The sequence below is a fragment of the Mauremys reevesii genome, unplaced genomic scaffold (genome assembly GCF_016161935.1).
Source record: "Mauremys reevesii isolate NIE-2019 unplaced genomic scaffold, ASM1616193v1 Contig69, whole genome shotgun sequence".
NCBI classification, from domain to species: Eukaryota; Metazoa; Chordata; order Testudines; family Geoemydidae; genus Mauremys; species Mauremys reevesii.
This window is the reverse complement of record NW_024100883.1, coordinates 173,173-179,172: the sequence shown is the minus strand read 5'-3', so window position 1 is coordinate 179,172 and position 6,000 is coordinate 173,173.

Here is a 6,000-nt window from a genome sequence, read left to right as displayed (position 1 = left end):
CAGTTACCAGTCCTCTCATCCCATGGCAGCTGACTTTGCATAAGAGCCTTTGGTGAGGGACCTTGTCAGAGGCTTTCTGAAATCTAAGTACACTATGTCCACTGGGTCCACATGCTTGTTGACCCCCTCAAAGAATTCTAGTAGATTGGTGAGGTATGATTTCCCTTTACTAAAACTATGTTCACTCTTTTTAAACAAATTATGTACATCTATGTGTCTGACAATATTGTTCTTCATTATAGTTTCAACCAGTTTGCCCGGTACTGAAGTCAGGCTTACTGACCTGTAATTGCTGGGATCACCCCTGGAGCCCTTTTTAAAAATTGGTGTCACATTAGCTGTCCTCCAGTCATCTGGTCCAGAAGCTGATTTAAATGATAGGTTACAAACCACAGTTAGTAGTTGTGCAATTTCACATTTGAGTTCCTTCAGAACTCTTGGGTGAATCTCATCTGGGCCTGGTTACTTATTGCTGTTTAATTTATCAATTTGTTCCAAAACCTCCTCTAATGATACCTCAATCTGGGATAGTTCCACATTTTTGTCACATAAAAAGAATGGTTCAGGTTTGGGAATCTCCCTCACATCCTCAGCCACGAAGACCAATGCAAAGATTTAATTTAGTTTCTCCACAATGGCCTTATCATCCTTGAGTGCTTCTTTAGCACCTCGATTATCCAGTGGCCCCACTGGTTGTTTAGCAGCTTCCTGCTTCTGAGGTACTTAAATCTGGTTTCGGTATTACTTTGGAGTCTTTGGCTAGCTGTTCTTCAAATTGTTTTTTGGCCTGCATAATTATATTTTTACACTGCACTTGCCAGAGTTTATGCTCCTTTCTATTTTCCTAACTAGGATTTAACTTCCACTGTTTAAAGGATGCCTTTTTGCCTCTCTCTGCTTCTTTTACTTTGTTGTTTAGTCACAGTGGCACTTTTTTGGTTCTCTTACTGTGTTTTTTAATTTGGGGTGTACGTTTAAATTGAGCCTCTATTATGGTGTCTTTAAAAAGTTTCCATGCAGCTTGCAGGGATTTCACTCTTGGCGCTGTACCCTTTAATTTCTGTTTAACTAACCTCCTCATTTTTGTGTAGTTCCCCTTTCTGACATGAAATGGGACAATGTTCAGCTGCTGTGGTGTTTTTAAATTTAATTATATTATGGTCACTATTACCAAGCAGTCCAGCTATATTCACCTCTTGTATCACATCCTGTGTTCCACTTAGGACTAAATCAAGAATTGCCTCTCCTCTGGTGGGTTCCAGGACTAGCTGCTCCAAGAAACAGTCGTTTAAGGTGTCAATAATCTTTATCTCTGCATCCCTTCCTGAGGTGACATGTACCCAGTCAACATGGGGATAATTGAAATCTCCCATTATTATAATTGATTTTTTTATTTTTCTAGCCTCTCTAATCTCCCTGAGCATTTCACAGTGACTGTCACCATTCTAGTCAGTAGGTCGGTAATAGATCCCTACTGCTATAGTCTTATTATTAGAGCATGGGATTTCTATCCATAGAGATTCTATGGTGCAGTTTGATTCATTTATGATTTTTACTTCATTTGATTCTACGCTTTCTTTCACATCTAGCGCCAGTCCTCCACCAGCACAACCTGTTCTGTCCTTCCAATAGATTTTGTACCCTGGTATTACTGTGTCCCATTGATTATCCTCATTCCACCAAGTTTCTGTGATGCCTCTTATATCCCTATCCTCGGGACTCTTTTTTATTGACTGTTTCTGATCAGACCCTGCCTTTATTTTATCATCTTCCATCCTCTGGTCCTCGCTAGGACAGAGAGAATCTCCATTAATAGATCCTTCCCTAAAGGATGTCGCTGTCTGAACCACACGCTCCTCTGCACCTGTCAGCTTTCCTCCAGCCCCTAGTTTAAAAACTGCTCTGCGACCTTTTCAATGTTTAGTGCCAGCAGTCTGGTTCCTTTTGGTTTAGGTGGAGCCCATACTTCCTGTACAGGCTCCTCCTTTCCCCCAAATGTCCCCAGGTCCTAATAAATCTAAACCCCTCCTTCCTACAGCATCGTCTCATCCACGCATTGAGAGACTCTGCAGTAATGCCTGTCTCATTGCAAACCCAGCTATCTATGTCTCTAATGATCGAATCGCCCATTACTAATACCGGTGTCTTCCTAATAGCTGGAGTTCCCTCCCCCAGAGAGGTACCACAACATCATCTGGAAGGAGGGTCCTAACTATGGGATCGTTTCCCTCTGCTCCAGTTGGATGTTCTCCTTCCCTGGGACATTCATGCTCCTCAGCAGCACAGAGACTGTCAGACCGGGGCTGGGACCATTCTACTGTGTCCTGGGAAGTCTCATCTGTGTCCCTCTCTGTCTCCCTCAGCTCCTCCAGCTCAGCCACCAGGGCCGGCTCCAGACCCCAGCGCGCCAAGCGCGCGCTTGGGGCAGCATTTTGCCGGCAGGGCGGCAGGCGGGTCCGGCGGACCTTCCGCAGTCATGCCTGCGGGAGGTCCACCGGAGCCGCGGGTCCAGCAATCCTCCCACAGGCATGACTGCGGAGGGTCCGCTGGTCCCGCGGCTCCAGTCGATCTCCCTCAGGCATGACTGCGGAGGGTCTGCTGGTCCCGCGGCTCCAGTCGATCTCCCTCAGGCATGACTGCGGACGATTCACTGGTCCCGCGGCTCGGGTGGACCTCCTGCAGGCATGACTGCGGATGCTCCACCGGAGCCGCGGGATCAGTGAACCGCCAGCAGTCATGCCTGCGGGAGGTCCGCTGGTCCCACAGCTCCGGTGCACCTCCCGCAGGCATGACTGTTTGGGGTGGCCAAATTCCTAGAGCCGCCCCTGTCAGCCACCCTGGTCCCCAAAGCCCGTACGCAGTCTCTGAAGACCAGGAGCTCCTTGCACCGAATGCTCACATACGCCACCCGCCCCTAGGGCAGGTAATCAGACATGCTGCCCTGGGTGCAATAACCTGGGTGGCTCCCACTCTGCTGCTGGACTCCTGCAGGCGTTCTCTTTGTACTGCTGCAGCTGGTTCCTTTTTTGTTGTTTGGCTTTTAAGTTTAAAGAATGTTGAGTTCTAGCCCCTGATCACACTCCCCCTCTAAACTCCTTCGCCAAACTCCCCATTAGCCGCTCCTGTTTGTAGCTCTTCTGGTCGCTTAAGAGCCGGCTTTTTAAAGCCTGGCTCTCCCTGAGGAGCCCTCAGTAGCCCCGCCCCCTGGTTAAGGGTTGATGGTGCTAAAAGGCTTAGGGATCACAGAAGCTCTCAGCTGTCAGCCTTACCTAGCAGGCCGCTAGGCTCAGCACCCACACGGTCAGCACACAATCCCCCAAACAAACAGCGCACACTGTATAGTTCAGTCAAGCAGCAAGCACCCCACAAACACAGATACATACACTACGGACAACAAACTTACCCCAAGGGTCACGAAATCACTCGTCCATCCCTCGCAAAACTCCCCTGTTAGCCGCTCCTGCCCGTTAGCTCCTTCTCTGCACTCCCTGCCGCTGCGGCTGACAGCTGATGGCCTCTAGCCCTGAGGTGGCTGCATTTCAGTGGCACAGGGGATCCTTCAGGATGGAAGGTGTCGGTAGATGTACAATGCAAGGCTAAGTTCTGAGGCCATGGCTTGTACTATACTAAGGCTGCACCGAGGCAAAATTCCCCTTGAAGTAAAAACTGATAAAAGACCTCAGGAGCCAGATGTGTGTTACTGCACAGACTCTGTCACCTCCTCCTCCTGCATTTCAGGGCTCTAGCTGTGAACGGGATGGGGAATGGAGGCTGTTACCTGACTTTTATCTGCTGTAAGACATGGAGGTGCTAGGGCTCCTCACTGGAACAATTATAAGAATTTTTCAAAATGGGCAAGACATCGTCTCTCCTGGCTTCACTCGAGAGGTTGGCTGAACTGTTATGCCTGAAACTTTCACATAACAATTCAGCTGGAAGCAGACACCCAGCGTGGGAAATTTCAGTTCAAACACATAAAATTTGGCAAACTTAGAAGCAACTGAAAATCAGGTCTCCTAATTGAAGGCATCAGACAGACTTAACTAACTTTGGTGCCACCAGCACCATCTACAATGGCCAATCCATTTGTGAATCCCGTTGAGCTAAGCTCTTCTCCAGTAATGTCAGTGCCAAGGAGTTCCATAGGCCAAACAGGGATTATGTAAACAATTTTCTTTTCTCAGTGTTATATGTTCAGATTTTCAATGTAATTGAATATTCCCTTGTTCATGTGTTGTGAGACAGAGTAAATATAAATGTCTGATCTTTATCTTTTCTTTATCAATAGATTCGTAGGGTTCAATGTCAGAAGGCACTATTAGATCATCCTGTCTGAACTCCTGTATAACACGGCCATGAAATTTTACCCAATTACCCCTAGATTGAGCTCAGTAACTTGTGTGTGACTAAGGCCTGGTCCACACTAGGATTTTACAGTATAGAATCACAGACCCAGAGGGTGAGAAGGAACCACAAGGGTCATCTAGTCTAACTCCCTGACTCAATGCAGGATTTGTTGCATCAAAACCATCCCAGACAGATGAGGATCCAGCCTCTCTTGGAAAACCTCCAGCGAAGGAGCTTCAGCTACCTCCCAAGGCATCTGTTTCACTGTCCTGCTGTTGTTACAGTTAGGAAGTTTTTCCTGAAATTTCATCTAAATTTGCTGTGCTGTAGTTTGAACCCATTGACTCTTGTCCACCCACTATGGTGAGACAGATCAACTTTTCTCCATCTTTTTATGGCAGCCTTTCAAGTAGCTGAAGACCATTGTCATGTCCCGGCTCAATTTTCTCTTTTTCAGATTAAACATATCCAATTCCTTCAGCCTTTGCTTGTATGGTTTGTATTCCATCCCTTGGATCATCTTTGTCTCTCGCCTCTGGATCCTTCCCAGTTTCTCTACATACTTCCTATTCTCCAACTGAGGCCTAACCAGCACTGAGTAGGGGAATACTATCACCTCCAGTAACTCGCATGCTATGCCTTTGTTAATGCAACCCACAACTGCATTGCTGCTGTAGCATTTTAAGTGTAGACAAGCCCTCGAGCAGATCTACCAGAAACGCATCTAGTCTGGGTCTGCAGCCACGAGGAGATGGAGAATCACCACTTCCCTTCGCAGTTTGTTCCAAAGGTTAATCACTCTCAGTGCTAAACATCTGGCCCTTATTTCCAGCTGGAATTCTTCTGGTTTCAGCTTCCAGCCATTGGGTCTTGCTCGGCCTTTCTCCGCTTTACTAATGATTTTCACCCCAAGAAAGTCTCTGCTTGATCATTTTTTTGATAAGTTAAATATCTGATGCCCTTTTAGTCTCTCACTGTCTGGCATTTTCTCCATCCTCCAAGCATTTTTGTGGGTCTTTTCTGCACCCTCTCCAATTTCTCAACAGCCTTTTTGAAATGTGGACCCCAGGACTGGACATGGTCGGTTTCACCAATGCCACATGCAGAGGTAAAATCCTTCCCCTGCTCCAACTCACCACTCCCCTGTTTATGCATCCAATGATCACATCAGCGCTTTTGGCCACAGCATCGCACTGGGACCTCACAGTAAGTTGGTTGACCACAATGACCCCTTAATCCTTTTCACGGTCCCTGTGTTCCATAATGCAGTGATCTAGTCTGTGAGTCCGGCCTGCATTGTCTCTTTTGAGACAATAACTTTTCACGTGACTGTATTTGTATGGGCCTATTCTCCCAATCAATCAGTATGCCTGCCCTGGCCTCCTCATTGTAACCAGTGATTTTCTGTTTCCTTCCAAATCATTGATGAAAATGTTGAATAGCATCGGACCAAGAACTGATCCCTGCAGAACCCCATTAGAAACACGCCCATTCATCCCCTTGACAACTGATTTCTGAGATCTGTCAGTTAGCCAGTTTTTAATCCACTTTACATGTGCTCTGCTGATATTTTAGAGTGTTAATGTTTTATCTGAATGTTTTCACCTAATGAATATGTCTCAGAGAAATTGAAGTTTATTGTATCTGCGCAGT